The sequence below is a fragment of the Notolepis coatsorum genome, assembly GCF_963971535.1.
Source record: "Notolepis coatsorum genome assembly, chromosome: 3".
In the NCBI taxonomy this organism is placed as follows: domain Eukaryota; kingdom Metazoa; phylum Chordata; class Actinopteri; order Aulopiformes; family Paralepididae; genus Notolepis; species Notolepis coatsorum.
The window spans coordinates 92866578-92883370 of NC_140167.1; the positions used below are offsets into that span (position 1 = coordinate 92866578).

General features: G+C 42.0%; 1 protein-coding gene across 6 annotated transcripts in view; it reads left to right on the forward strand.

Moving 5' to 3' along the window:
* Window positions 1–16680: 16680 nt before the first annotated feature.
* fyco1a (FYVE and coiled-coil domain autophagy adaptor 1a) overlaps window positions 16681–16793 on the forward strand; it is a 67290-nt gene continuing 67177 nt past the window's right edge. For 3 of the 6 annotated variants that reach the window (XM_084309472.1, XM_084309477.1, XM_084309476.1), the window contains exon 1: window positions 16698–16725. The gene's annotated coding sequence lies outside the window, so the exon portion shown is untranslated. Of the gene's footprint in view, window positions 16726–16793 lie in introns of all 6 variants that reach the window. The other 3 variants (XM_084309473.1, XM_084309475.1, XM_084309474.1) reach the window with 3 other exon arrangements.

The window sequence follows — 16793 nt, forward strand, 5'->3', positions numbered from 1 at the left end:
TTTCGTCGATAATCCAATGTACAGTTACCCCCCCCCCCCCACCTACCCCCCCCCTCCTCCAATGTACATTTTCTTCGTCAAATGTATATACCGGTACTCTCTCTTTTTTTTTTTTAACTCTTTTTGTACCACAAACAGTACTGTATTTGTAAATCTGGTATGTCATAAATCCAATCTCCCCCCAATCCCATTCAATCTATTTGGCTGCAGCTCAAATGTATTCCCTTGCCCCAGTTTGCCTTTTATGTCTCTGTCTGTGTTTTGTGTATTTGTATATTTGTTTTTGTTTTGCTGCCATTTTGGCCAGGTCTTGCTCGAAAAAGAGATCTTTGATCTCAAGTGACTACCTGGTAAAATAAAGGTAAAATAAAAAAATGTATGTCCCCCCCCCCCCCCCCCCCACCTACCCAATCCAATGTACAGTTTCTATGTCAAATGTATATACTTTTTTTTCTGGACTCTTTTTGTATCACAAACAGTACTGTATTTGCAAATCTGGTATGTCATAAATATATAGATGTAGCAGTACTGTCTATCTGTATGTCATGTATGTCATATATGTTACGATGAATTGAAAATGGGGGACCCTGATGTAAACAAGATGAAAGTCTTTCTCTGGTCTGCATCCCCTTAACAATTGTATGTATTGAGCTGTACTGTACTGTACCCATTCTGCAATCTGTTAATAAAGTTTTCAATCAATCAATCAATCAATATTATGTTATGATGAATTGAAAATGGGGGACCCTGATGTAAACAAGATGAAAGTCTTTCTCTGGTCTGCATCCCCTTCTGCAATCTGTTAATAAACTTTTCAATCAATCAATCAATCAATCAATGAGTGGTGCTGAGAGGGAGGGGGCAACGCGGAAGTCTCGCGTAATCGCACGAGTGTCGCCCGTTTGAACACGGGTTGGAAACCCCGTCGTTCACTTCCTTCCACCCTGGTTCCTTCGCTGCCTGTTGGCTGTCCACAAGCAAGGTAAATGTCTCTATTATTTTAATAAAATGTGGCCAAGCCCATTACTATTCCCTCTCGAAACGTAACCGGGTTGACTACTATATATGTAATGGCATGTGTAGTTGGTTCATACGAGTGTACGTGCTTGTATTTCTATCGTTGACTTCGTTTGCAAATTTTAACGTTCGCTATGCAGACGAGCAGGGCCGCATTAACGACGGCCGCGGCCCGTGGGCCTTTTTTTTTTTATAATAATAATAATGCAATAAAAGTCTGAAAATGAAGGGATTATGTCCATGAGTGTAATTTTTAGAAATTAAGGCCTGCTTCTTATATAAGCCTCTCTAATAAAGGCCTGGTGCTCTTTGCAGCTGAGGTAAATAGAAGACCTGTCCTATATTTGAGGATTTACGGTAAATCAAGATGTTCAATTATCTTAAGGTACAATACCTGAAATGAAAATGTGTGTGTGTTTCCAGCCAACCAGGTAACATGGCAGAAAAAAGAAAGAATACAGACATCGGAGCATTTTTCAGTACACGAAAACGCAAAGTAAGAACCCTAGTAGCCTAATAGCTCAAAGACTTAAAGGGCGGGCTCCACAAATAATGGATTGCACGGTGTTAATTGCACCCTTACTTACAATTCATTATGAATTGTAAATGGGGGACCCTGATGTAAACAAAACAAAAGTCTTTCTCTGGTCTGCAACCCCTTAACAATTGTGTGTATTGAGCCGTACTATATTGTACCCATTCTGCAATATGTTAATAACATTTTTAATCAATCAATAACAGATTGCAGAATGGGTACAGTACGGCTCAATACACACAATTGTTAAGGGGATGCAGACCAGAGAAAGACTTTCGTCTTGTTTACATCAGGGTTCCCCATTTTCAATTCATAATGAATTGTAAGTAAGGGTGCAATAGAAATGTTTCATAATGATGTTCAGTGTATTCATACGTGTATTGCTCTCCTTAATGTAGAATGATATGGTGACTGTACAGACTCAGGAAGGAGAGAAAGAGACCCAAGAGTTACAGGTAATGGAAATATCAGACAGTCAGCTTAAAGTGTAGGATAACATAACAAATTAAGACACAAATACTTGGATTATATATCCCCCCTCTCTCCCTTTCTTTACAGAGTAGCATAAAGATTGTGTATTCAAACCGGTTCAGTGTATTCATAAGTGTATTGCTCTCCTTAATGTAGAATGATATGGTGACTGTGCAGACTCAGGGAGGAGGCAGAGAAGGAGAGAAAGAGACCCAAGAGTTACAGGTAATGGAAATATCAGACAGCTTAAAGTGTAGGATAACATAACAAATTAAGACACAAAATAGGCTATATTTACAGCAGACCCTGTTATTGTTCCTTGTTGGTATTTTTTCTCTCTTTCTTATTAAAAACTTGGCCTATTTGAAAGGAGATTGATTTAAATTATGCTGTGACCTGCTGCCAATATCCTGTGTAACTAAATCGAATATACTTGTATTGAGAAGACACTTGTACGTTAGTCTAGAGGTCAAATACTTATGTTAATCCCTATTTAAAATGTAACGTTCTGTTGCATGTGTCCAGATGCCGGGCGTCAGTGAAAGATGTCAACCTACAGGAGTTTGTTCGTGCCCTGGCGGCCTTCCTGAAAAAGTGAGTTGACTTAATTAATTTCCTCCAAGGGTGTGACAGTCACACTATTAAAAGAATATAAAAAAGCATATTCCACAGTTATGATAAATTTCTTCGGTCACCAGGTCAGGAAAGCTGAAGGTGCCAGACTGGGTGGACCTGGTCAAGCTGGCTAAACACAAGGAGCTGGCCCCTAATGATGAGAACTGGTTCTACACCAGAGCTGGTAAATTGTGACATCATCCCACCATCTCTTGTTTCCACTGCTGTTGGTATTAGTTGCGTTGATTAACGCAACTAGTGTTAGCTGTAACATTTGATGGCTGACGTAGCAGCTCTAATGTTTGCAGGGCTGTACACTGCGACGAGATGATTGCAAATTGCCTATTAATTTGGCCGTTGCGAGTGAAAAATAATATCTGGGAGCAACGTTGTGAGTAGTGATTTCAACCTTCATTGGCATTTCACTCCTAAATTAATCAATACAAATTGGATAAAAAAAATTGTAAAACTTTAGCCTACAACCAAGGCTGTACAGTGCGACACAATGTCGTGGTGCTATGAAAATTGTCGTTGAGCTGAGCTCTCATCAAAATCAATGGAGGACTTTCAGGAAAGTAAAAAACACATAGCGCTTGCCGATTGGTGCTAAGAACAGCAGGGCGGGTGCAAGCGATGTGACGTAATTGGCAGACTCGACTGTCAATCAAAATGATTCTGTTGCCGGCTGAATGATTGAATGAATGAAAACGTTATTAACGATTGCAGAATGGGTACAATACAGTACAGCTCAATACAACAACAGTGGACTGGAGGATGAAGACTAGAAAAAGACTTTCGGCTTTTTTACATAAGGGTCTTCTATTTTCAATTCATCAAAACATTTAGAGACATACAAATATACAATAGTTTCATAAAAATGCTATTTATTGATTGATTGATTTAAAACTTTATTAACATATTGCAGAATGGGTACAGTACAGCTCAATACATACAATTGTTAAGGGCATGCAGACCAGAGAAAGACTTTCGTCTTGTTTACACCAGGGTCCCCCATAAACGCACCCGTGTATTGAAGCTTCTGTAGCATGTCACAGAAATATTCTGTACTTGTTTCAGATGTACCCCAGACAAGGCCCACTCCCAGGAGAGACAAATTTCCTCTGCCTGAAAAGACTAAGATTATAAATAGAATTTACCATATTATAAGTTATTGCTGGTGTAAACATTCTTACAGTTGGGTAAAAATGCCTAGACACTGGTGACCGTTGTTTCAACAACTAACAGTGATAAAATCTTAGCATGTAATTTGAGTTTATTCCTCTGTGAAGTATGGGAGAATACATTAAAACGCCCTCAGTCACAAACGGTTTGAGTTGTTTTGCACAATATTTGTGGTTATTTGAAGTACGGAATGTTTTCACTACATTTAACTAATAATTGTCATTTATATCAGGGTTCCAGAGAAAAGTGATGGAGACCCTCCTGGAAATCAAGGATGATATAAAAAAACTCCACAAAGAAATTCATCCGGATGGGAGGGTCGACATACACCCCTGCCAGACAGAGGAGGCGTTGAACCTGCTTGAGGAGGACCTTGGGAGGGCGGACATCAGGAAAAAAATGGTGACTTTTAAATCTTTTCCTAGGATAGGGATTACTGACTCATATGTTCAAAGGATTTAAATTGTATTGTACATGATGTTACATTAATATACATGTAATTTGGTTTTTTCTTATTCAGATATCCACATTGACGGGGATCGGGGGAAAGAGTGTCCGCGACTGCACTAACAAGATGATGGACAGGTATTTATATGCATGTACAAAGATGCAGGTTGAGGCAGGCAGGCATGCGTTCTCACTTTCTGTGTTTATGTTTGGAAAGACCAGATTAAGTCAGACGCGTATATTATATCGATAGTAAATGTACTGAGGATGGACAGATGATGTTGACATTTAAACAAAAAATACAATGCATAATAAATGTGTTCATGATCATCATGCAACAAAAAACAATGGGAGGAAGGGGTTTTATGAAACTGGTGATACACTTGTAGTCCTAGTACAGCTTTTCCCTTCAATTTGTATTTGTTTTGACTAGTCACTTGTTGAATTGCTTGAATTATTAATGTCATGACTTTCTCTTAGAGACTCATGACAAATGCAGTCATGTCCCGTTTTAATTTAAAAGGGTGGTCTACGAGACAAGTGGGCCTTTAAGGAGACTGCCCTCTACCGTGTATGTTGGAACGGATAACGGAATTTAAAAAATGTCTAGAGGCAGAGAGCAGAGGAGAGATAGGAGAGGTATTGTATTTCATGACTGTTGGGAACTAGGCTTAATGTAGCACCTACTTCCACGGATGAAGCTAAGCTAGGCTAACGGTCCAGGTGTTCCCTAAGCCTAATGCAATGCATGCATGTCTAACTCCAGGGAAGATGTTTAATAAGCTAATTTCCCAAAATGTTGGGAGTGTTCCTTTAAGTTGCCTTAATGTTCAAAGGCTTAACCTGTTACAGTATATTTATGTAAATATATATATAAATGTGCGAATTGGCTATAATAAGGTAATTTATACGCCTCCTATTCTATAATAATATTTCTAATGGCATTGGTCCGGATGGGAGAATTCAGTACTGTATCTACAGAACCTTCGGTTTAATCATCTTCCCTTTATTAATTTCCTTAGATTTTTTTGTACACATGATCTCAAGAAGGTACTGAACGAGATCAGTGGCAGTTTTTAATGTTTGGTCATTATTAGCATGGTGTTATTCACTGTCAAAGATGCAAAGAAAAATCTTACATATTCTCCTTTCTTCACAATTTAAGCAAGCCTAGTAATAGACACAATATTTCTGACACTGTGACTACATTCCCTGAGGTCCATAGATGTCCCTAGATACCAAGAATATGCAAATGTCCTTGTAGAAGTGGAGCAATATTTTATTTACCTAGTTGCCTTAATGTTCAAAGGCTTAACCTGTTACAGTATATTTATGTAGCTAATATATGTAAATATATATATATATATAAATGTGCGAATTGGCTATAATAAGGTAATTTATACGCCTCCTATTCTATAATATTTCTTTCTTTATTGGTCTTTTTCCCCCTCCATTTTTCCTCCGATTTTCTCCCATCCCAATGTTAGTCGTATGCCAATTCCCAGTCCCTTCCTGGTCGCTGCGCACTTACCCCCCACAGTCAGATCATCTGGGAGAGTGGAGGCTACCACGTGCTTCCTCCGACACACGTCCAGCCAATCACCGCTTCTTTTCACCTGGCAGCGCGGATTCTCATTGAGAGGGCGTAGCGTGTGGGAGGACCACACTATCCCCCTCACGTCCAATCCGCGCTTAGCAGGCGCCCCGACCGAACTGTAGGAGTCGCTGTTTACAACGACCCGGACCCACCCCGCCAGCTTCTCCCACCCTCTGATACAGCCAATTGTATCAGTGCAGACGGCCAGCCAAGCTGGTGACAACCCCGGAGCTGTGAGCTGGATTCGAACAGGCAAATCCAGCTCAGCTCCGGGGCTGGTGACGAACGCAATCTCCGCTCGGCCACCTAACCGCCTTATTCTATAATATTTCTAATGGCATTGGTCCGGATGGGAGAATTCAGTACTGTATCTACAGAACCTTCGGTTTAATCATATTCCCTTTATTAATTTCCTTAGACTTTTTTGTACACATGATCTCAAGAAGGTACTGAACGAGATCAGTGGCAGTTTTTAATGTTTGGTCATTATTAGCATGGTGTTATTCACTGTCAAAGATGCAAAGAAAAATCTTAATTCATATTCTCATTTCTTCACAATTTAAGCAAGCCTAGTAATAGACACAATATTTCCGGGGGTCATCCCTACTGCTGTAACCTACTAATGCTTACCACTTGTATCTATTGCTATGTCCGCCCATCACAATCACGTGAGTTGTATTAACGCCTGTCCCGTCTCCCTGTCAGTGGCTGTCCAGGAGTGTTGGACGTCCCGTGCTGAAGACCGGGAGGATGCGACCCCCTCTGCGCCTCTCCGGCTGTCTCGAAGTGCCGAAGACTGGGAGGATGCAACCCTCTCTGCGCCGCCCCTTAGCTCAAATAGATCCGCTATCAGCTCTATCTTTAATCTTCAAAATGTTCAGTTGCTATGTATGTGTGTTGGGCCAGCCTTTAGTATTTTAAAATAAAAAGAAATTATAAAAACTGCTAACTTTTGACTATTCCATGTTATTGATGTGTTAATGTTTAAACAATGCATTTTCAACGCTCATGCTTTAATGTAAAGTTTGGTAGACGTCTATGTCATGACGTTGAAACAACGTCTAGGCTTAGACGTTCAAAACATGTCTAAGCTTAGACGTTAAAAACACGTCTGGAATAGACGTCTACCAAACTTTCACTTTTCACCCCATTCTAGACTGATTTTAGACGTCTATGTCATGACGTTGAAACAACGTCTAAACATAGACGTTCAAAACACGTCTAAGCTTAGACGTTAAAAACACGTCTGGAATAGACGTCTACCAAACTTTCACTTTTCACCCCATTCTAGACTGATTTTAGACGTCTATGTCATGACGTTGAAACAACGTCTAAACATAGACGTTCAAAACACGTCTAAGCTTAGACGTTAAAAACACGTCTGGAATAGACGTCTACCAAACTTTCACTTTTCACCCCATTCTAGACTGATTTTAGACGTCTTATGTCATGACGTTGAAACAACGTCTAAACATAGACGTTCAAAAAACGTCTAAGCTTAGACGTTAAAAACACGTCTGGAATAGACGTCTACCAAACTTTCACTTTTCACCCCATTCTAGACTGATTTTAGACGTCTATGTCATGACGTTGAAACAACGTCTAAACATAGACGTTCAAAACACGTCTAAGCTTAGACGTTAAAAACACGTCTGGAATAGACGTCTACCAAACTTTCACTTTTCACCCCATTCTAGACTGATTTTAGACGTCTATGTCATGACGTTGAAACAACGTCTAAACATAGACGTTCAAAACACGTCTAAGCTTAGACGTTGAAAACACGTCTGGAATAGACGTCTACCAAACTTTCACTTTTCACCCCATTCTAGACCGACTTTAGCCTAGACGTCTATGGGCCATTTAGACGTCTTTTAAACGTCTATTCAACGTAAAATTGCTCAGAGGGTCGGTTATGATTGAATGAAGGCTCGCTGCTTGTTTGATGTGGAAAGGAGGATGACGCGACCACTATCACATGAAGGGCGGTCGTGAGTAGTAAACAAACCCAAACAATGGATTTATGAATGAATTTGATTGTGCTTTACTTCACGTATGGCCAGTGGTGCGTTATTGAAATCATCTGGGGTGACACGCACCACGTGCACGCGCGCGCTCCCGCGAATGCGCATTTAATGTCCCCTCGCTTGGGCACAGACTAAAGACAGTGCCTAATTGCCTCTACGAATGGAATGTAACACGTCTTCACAACAAGGTTAGGTGTGAATGTGTCTGAGAACGTATTTAACACACCTGACGACCGGAGCTATTGATATGCAAATAGCGAGTGAGGTCCCACACCGTGGGACCCCGTCCCATGAACAACGCATGCCTGCGTATGGCGAAGCCAAACACTGTTATGCAACGCATTTCACAACAGTGAATTCCATAACTGGAAGCGCATTTGCGCGCTAAAGACCACATAATTGTGGGTTTGAATGGAAACCTGTAACGGCGCATAATAAGTATTTAAGGCAAACGTCTGTGTATACAAGTGCAACGCAGTTCATAACAGCCAACGCTGAAGTCCATTGTTGGAAGCGCATATTCGCGCTATGGAACAATTATGTGTTTGAATGGAATCATGCAGAACGGCGCATAATATGTATTTAAAGCCAAAGGCAACGTCCGTGCGTCAATTACAACTCTGTTGACAACGCTGAAGTCCATTGTTGGAAGCGCATATTCGCGCTATGGAACAATTATGTGTTTGAATGGAATCATGCAAAACGGCGCATAATAAATGCAACACGTATAATAGAGGATTAAGGAGCCAATGGACAGGCTATTATTTAAAATGACGTCAAAGGCTATGATGGCAACTTGTGGATAAACAATTTGTGTATAAAAGGTGCCAAGTGTCAAAGTTAGAATCATGTCTATTAGCCCACCTGCAACCGCAGAGGAAGGAGAGGCTCTCCTAAAGACTCTGATTGCAACTCGCAAAGCCAAACTTGCAGCATGCACAAGGAGATTAAATGAAACTAAAACACTGCTTGTAGACGGTGGAAATGTGGAGTCTGTCAATATACATGTGGAAGTGTTTAACCAAGTTGTTGATGAATTTGACCAGGTACATCAGCAGGTGCAACAGCTGCTATCAGATGAAGGAAAGGTGAAAGATCAAGTGGAGTGGTATGAACCCAAAAATATGAATTTCACAAACTTTTTAAAGGAAGTTCAAGCATGGCGCATTGAACAACATCACCAAGCCAATGTTTGTCCACAGGACAGCGTCTCCTTTGTAAAAGCATCATCAACAGCCAGAACCTCCCACTCATCTAAATCTTCAAAAACCAAAACATCAAAATATTCTAAATCATCTAGAGTATCCTCTAAGGTATCTTCTGCAGCTAAACTGGCAGCCGCTGAAAAGGCATCACTGCAGGCCAGGTCTGCTGCTTTAAAGGACATACATACTTTAAAAATGGAAGAAGCAACGATCAAATCAAAGGCAGCAATGGAAGAAACAAAGATCAAATCAAAGGCAGCAATGGAAGAAACAAAGATCAAATCAAAGGCAGCAATGGAAGAAGCGACGATCAAATCAAAGGCAGCAATGGAAGAAACAATGATCAAATCAAAAATGGAAAAAATTTAGCTGGACGCACAAATTGCAGCAGCAGATGCCAGGATTAAAGTCCTTCTAAGCAATGATGAGCCTGGATGACAGATGGATGCTATGAATCAATATTATGATGATGGAACTGTGGAACCTGCACAAAAGGTGGAATCTACAATTAATACTGACACTTCATTGGAATTCATTCAACTGACTGCAATACCTAAGACCCCACTGCAGAGGGCAGTGGAACACATCAGCAGTAGTTCTCATGGAGCCACAAATGCATCGATTCCACAGCTGGAAGAGCATGATGTCAGTAATGTCTCTCATGGAGATCTCAGTGCAATGGTACAAAAACAAAATGAAATAGCTGATTTAATGATCAGACAGCAAAATCTCTCCCTACTTCCCAAAAGAGAGGTCCCAGTGTTTGACGGAAATCTGCTATTTTACCAGTCTTTCATGCTGGCTTTTAAACATGCAATTGAGGACAAGACTAGTTGTTTCCAGGATAGGCTCTACTTTCTTGAACAATTCACATCAGGTCCAGCCAGAGCCATAGTGAGCAGCTGCATGCACATGAATGGGAAAAAAGGATATCCAGAGGCTATGCGACAATTAAAGATACATTTTGGTGACGAGATGAAGATCGCAAATGCTTACCTGGATAAAGCACTGAATTGGACCGCTGTTAAAGCAGATGATGGAAAATCACTCCATTCATATGCCTTATACCTGAGGGGATGTTGCAATGCTATGCAAGACTTGGAGTACATGGATGAACTGGATGTGACATCCAATTTAAGGCTGATAGTATCCAAGCTCCCATACAAGCTCCGAGAACGATGGCGGACTAAAGCTTATGAAAAGTTTCAAAAAACAAACGTAAGAGCTCGATTCATACATCTGGTGGAATTTATGGAAGCACAGGCTAATATCTTACTGCACCCTGTGTTTGGAGACATTAAAGACCCAACTCCGATTAAAAACTTAATCTCAAAGAGCAAAACATTCGACTTGAGAGCACAGAAAAGGGGCAGTAGCTTTGTTACCACGGTAGCAGCAGCAGCTGGAGAGTGCAGTACCAAACAACAAACGGCCAAAGTACAGCAACACATAAGCACTCAGGTTGCTATTCCGGCCCTATGCAGTCTCTGCAAAGGCAAACATGCAATATTGGATTGTTTGCGGTTTAAATCGGAGCCACATGAGAAGAAAGTGGAACATCTAAAAAGGAATGGCCACTGCTTTGGATGCTTAAAGAAGGGTCACATGAGCAAAGAGTGCAAAAGGAAACTAGATTGCCAGATATGTCAGAGAACACATCCAACATTGCTGCATATTGATGGCAAAGGCTCAAAGCAGGAAACTGCACAACACCTGATTCCCACAGATTCTAATGGAACAAGAATCAACAGTGCATTAGTCTCAGCAGATCAAGGAACAGGGGCCGGCAAGGAATGCGCACTAGCAATTGTGCCGGTTCAGGTAAAAGTAGCTAAAGGCAACAAGACTATTTTAACCTATGCTTTTCTTGACCCAGGAAGCTCGGCTACATTTTGCACCGAAAACCTCATGAATCGGCTGAAGGCCAAAGGACGCAGGACCCAAATTCTTCTACGAACAATGGGACAGGAAAGACCTGTCAAGAGCTATGAGCTCAAAGGACTTGAGGTAGGCAATTTAGAGGGTGATGCATGGATTGACTTGCCTAAAGTATACACCCAAGCAAAGATTCCTGTTTCGAAGGAAAACCTACTCACCCAGTCTGATCTGAAGAGTTGGCCTTATCTCAGTGGAATCCAATTAAATGAGATCGAGGCTGACATTGAAATCCTAATAGGAATGGACGTTCCGAAAGCCATGGAACCCTGGCAAATAATAAATAGTCAAGGAAACGGACCGTATGCAGTCAAGACACAGCTAGGATGGGTGGTCAATGGCCCGCTCAACTCTTGTTCTGCTATGGAGGAATCTGGAACGAAGTCAGTGTCAGTTAATCGCACCTCAATGGAAGATCTGAAGAATATGCTGATCAAGCAGTACAACCAGGACTTCCCTGAAAAGGAGCATGAAGAAAAAAGAGAGATGTCATGTGAGGACAGGAGGTTCATGGACCTGGCAACAAATTCTGTTGTTTTTAAAAACGGTCACTACAACTTACCTTTGCCTTTTCGAGACAAGGATGTTGTCCTGCCTGACAACTATCGAATGGCAGCGCAACGCACAGTGAACCTAGCCAAAAGGTTCAAAAGAGATTCTGCTTATGCTGCAGAGTACAAGGCCTTTATGGAGAAGGTACTGGCTAAAGGGCATGCAGAAAAGGTGCCGCAAGAGCAGCTCCAAAGGCACGACGGCCATGTGTGGTATATACCTCATCACGGGGTTTACCACAAACGGAAGAAAAAACTCAGAGTTGTCTTTGACTGTTCCTCGTCGTACGAAGGCCGATCTCTCAATACAGAACTTCTCCAAGGTCCAGATTTGGCTAACCCGCTTCTAGGCGTGCTGCTTAGGTTCCGCAAGGAACAAATTGCAATAATGGCAGACATTGAATCTATGTACTACCAAGTACAAGTACATGAAGAGCACAGAGACTTCCTGAGATTCTTACGGTGGCCAGAAGGAGATGTTACTAAGCCGCTGGAAGTGTACCGCATGAGTGTTCATCTCTTTGGGGCGGTGTCATCTCCAAGTATTGCCAACTTTGCCTTGCAGCAAACCAGAAATGACAACTCAGAGAAATACAGCATGGAGGTACTTGATACAATCAAGCATGGCTTCTATGTAGATGATTGCCTCAAGTCTGTGGACTCCCCAAGACAAGCAATCAAACTGATAAAGGACCTTAGGGAAGTATGCACCCTAGGGGGCTTTACCCTAACCAAATGGGTGAGCAACAGCCAGGAAGTACTGACAACAGTTCCTGAAAGTCACAGAGCCAAGCTAGTGCAACAACTTGACTTGGATAGAGAAAAGCCACCGCTGGAAAGGGTACTAGGTATCCAATGGAACATCCACAGAGACACTTTCAACTTCATGGTTTCTGTCAAAAACAGAGCTCCTACTAGACGAACCATTCTCTCCATAGTCAGTTCCATATACGATCCTCTGGGTTTCCTTTCTCCCTTTATCCTCAAAGCCAAGCAGATTCTACAGAAGCTTTGCATTGGAAAGTGTGGATGGGATGACATCATTCCTGAGGAACTATCAAAGCCCTGGCAAAGATGGATTACAGAGCTAGATCAACTCAGCAGATTCGAGGTGGACAGATGCTTAAGGCCTGAACATTTTGGTCTTGTAAGGACTGCTGAGCTGCATCACTTCTGTGACGCGAGTGAGTCAGGAATTGGGGCAGCAAGCTACCTCAGACTCACAAATAACATGGGAGATGTCCATGTTACCTTTGTATTTGGCAAAGCCAGAGTAACTCCACTAAAACAAATCACCATTCCAAGGCTTGAGCTTGCAGCTGCAACGCTTGTTGTGAAAGCAGACAGAATGTTACAACGGGAGCTACATATGGAACTGGAGAATTCTACATTCTGGACAGACAGTACATCGGTACTGAAATACATTTTCAACCAAACAAAACGATTCCACACGTACGTTGCAAATAGGATTGCAGTGATCCACAACCTGTCTCACAAAAATCAATGGAGACATGTATGTTCCAAGGACAATCCGGCAGACGACGCCTCACGTGGATTGCACATGGAATCATTTCTGAATTCTACCAGATGGTTGTATGGCCCCGACTTCCTGTCAAAGGAGAAAGCGGAATGGCCTGAATTTCCTGAGGATCTTGGCCACATCCCCCCAAGTGACCCAGAGGTAAAAAAGGACATCACTGTAAATTGCTTGAACATGGACAACAGCGCTACTAGCAAGCTAATTGAATACTACTCTTCATGGAAGAAACTTCAAAGAGCTGTGGGCTGGTGGCTGAAACTTAAAAAACTCTTACTGCTTCAAAGTCAGAAGGCCAAGGTTCGTGTGACCCGCTCCTTCAAACTTAAAGACGAGCAACAAGGCTTATCTGTGGAGGACTTGTATGAAGCAGAGAAGTCAATCATCCGCTATGAACAAGAGCGCTACTTTGATTCAGAACTCACTCTTCTGAAAAAGGACAAACTAGTCAAAGCGGACAGCTCCATACGCAAATTGGATCCGATCATGGATGAAGGCATCCTAAGGATTGGAGGGCGGCTAAGTAAAACGGCTATGCCAGTGAGTTTGAAAAACCCAATCATACTGCCCAGAGACTCTCATGTATCCAAATTGATCTTGCAGGATATCCACCAGCAGGTTGGGCACTCTGGACGAAACCACATGCTCTCCAGGCTCGGTCAGAAATTCTGGCTACCATCTGCAAACTCTTCAGCAAGAAAGATCATAAAATCATGTGTATTTTGCAGACGCATACAAGCAAGAGTTGGAGAGCAAAAGATGGCTGACTTGCCAGAGGATCGTGTTGCTCCGGATCTCCCACCTTTCACTCACGTGGGCATCGATTATTTCGGACCCATAGAAGTTAAGAGAGGTCGAGCACATGTGAAACGATGGGGAGTAATATTTACTTGCCTCGTCAGTCGAGCAGTTCACCTGGAAGTGGCAAGCACTTTGGACACAGACTCCTGCATCAACGCCATACGGCGATTTTTATGTCGGAGAGGATCGGTACTGACCATTCGAACAGATCGTGGTACCAACTTTGTGAGTGCTCAGAAAGAACTGGAAGCTGCTTTGATTCAGCTAAATCACCAAAGAATTCAGGATGCACTCCTGACCAATCAAGTCAGGTGGTTATTCAATCCGCCTTCCGGAGCCCACTTTGGAGGAGTGTGGGAAAGACTGATCAGGCTGGTGAAAAAGGTACTCTTCTCAGTCCTAAAGCAGCAAACGATGGATGACGATGTGCTACAGACGGCTCTATGTGAGGTCGAATCCATCCTCAACGATAGACCCATCACGACTGTATCAACGGATCCAAATGATCTAGAGCCCTTAACGCCAAACCACCTGCTACAGTTAAAAACCAAACCCCTCTTGCCACCTGGGCTCTTTCGTAAAGATGAACTCTATGCCAGAAGGAGATGGAAACAGGTGCAATACCTTGCAGACCTATTCTGGAGAAGGTGGACCAAAGAATATTTATCACTCATGCAACAAAGACAAAAGTGGTTCAAGACAAGAAAGAACTTCAATGTCAATGATGTAGTCGTCATAGTAGACGAAACTGCACCAAGGAATTCATGGCCCCTAGCCCGTGTGGTCAAGACCTTGCCGGACTCTAAAGGGCATGTTAGGAGTGTGTTAGTTCGAACCAAGACAAACACACTCCAAAGGCCCATCGATAAGCTCTGCTTGCTGCTGGAAGCCGATGATTGAGCTGAAAATGTTAAATTTCCCCTGCCCCCTGCCCACTTTGCCCATGCCACTGCACACACACTACCCTCTCGCACTTCTTTACACAGATGAACTGTTCTATCCTACACCACATCTACTCCCATGGGACTTTGCCCTATCCAATGGCTGGCGTATCGTGGTTGTCATACCATCAAGAACACTTATGCCACTGGGACTTTGTGGGTGGTGGGTGGTGGTTAAGTTGGGGCATGATGAAGATGGACTGGTATGGATTTTGGGACTGGGGGGGGGATACATTTTGAACATTATGGAATTAGAAAAGATAATGACTGTATTGAACATTACTAATGTAATGAATTGCTTTCTGGTATTTCATGTTTATATTTTTACGTGTGCACTCTGGCTCCATTTAATGTTATTGATAACTATAATTGTTTTTGCTATAGCGTCTCCAATTAGGGGCCGGTATGTTGGAGCCATATTGACCCAATTTGAGTTTAATGGGAAACATGTAACATAACATATATTTTGATTTATGGATTATATTAATAATTGATATGAAATTGTATTTACCTGTATGATTTGAATTAATCTTGAAATAGATATTACCTGGACACTTATCTGTTGATGACTGTGGGGGCGCGGCATAGATCCACTCATAGATGCACCCCCCCCCCCCCCCCCCTTGGGGAGGCTTCAAATCAGTGAATGAACTGTCTGACAGCTGAGTTAGACAGCGGCGTTTGGTGTGCAATAGTTTTTCGACCGCATCAAGCCAGACCAATTATATCATTTACTTTGTCAAGATCCTGTTCGATATTATTTTATTTAGTTTAGCAAAGTCAACCGGAGTTTATGTTTAATAAATGTCAATCTACTTACATCATCTCTGAGTGCTTTATGATGAATGCGCGTCGGCCAAATCTGCAACTAACTCCAGTGGCTAAATGGAAATTTATGAAGGATTAGCCACTTCAACGACAGAGTACAGCAACTTGCAATGGGCCTGGTCTACAAGATACACTACACCACTTAGATACCCATGTACATGTCGAAATACTTCCAGAAGGTCAGTGAATTCCACGACCACAACACCAAAGGAAGTTCCACAAATCATGTTCAACCCAGATTCGGCTCAAACAAGGGACTAAACACATTTAGCAATTATGCCACAACAATGTGGAACACCCTACCCACAGCCGTAAAATAATGTGGATCCCTACCCACCTTCAAAACCGCTCTCAAAGAGCACCTACGGGAGGCTGCAATTCTAAACTGGCCCCCGTAAATGTCCAACCGCCCCACCCAACCCCCTCCTAATGTACAGTTTCCTCCCCCTCGAATGTATATAGTTTCTGTTAGGATCTCTGTTAAACAGTACTGTATATTTTGTATGTCATAAATGTAACAGTACTGTATATCTGTATGTCATGTATGTATGTCATAAATGTCATGATATATCTGTATATCTGTATGTTGTGTCATAAATGTCATTATGAATAGAAAATGGGGGTCCCTGATGTAAACAAGACAATGGTTTTTCTCTGGTCTGCATCCCCTGTATTGTATTGTACCCATTCTGTAATCTGTTCATACAATTTTCAATCAATCAATCAATCAATCAATCAATCAATCAATCAATCAATCAATCAATCAATCAATCAATCTAGGGATTGGATCCAGGCTAGTCAACAGTTCGTGTACTTTCAGATGATGTGTTCTCGTCACATGACGTTGCTGTTTACCGAGCACACGTTTTCTGTACCGCCTACTAACGTCAATACCATTGGTCCCAAAGCGAACTGTCGCCATGTCAGTGGGCGGTCATGATGTCAATCAGGAAATATCCCGTACAGCACACCTAGCAAGTTTGTATGCGCATGTAAACTATCTGGATTGTTATGGACCTACGTCTTGTCTTTGAAAGTATGTCAAAGTTGTTTTTGTTGTCTGTAAACAGCACGTTTTTGTTGAAATGAAATGCGACAGACGCA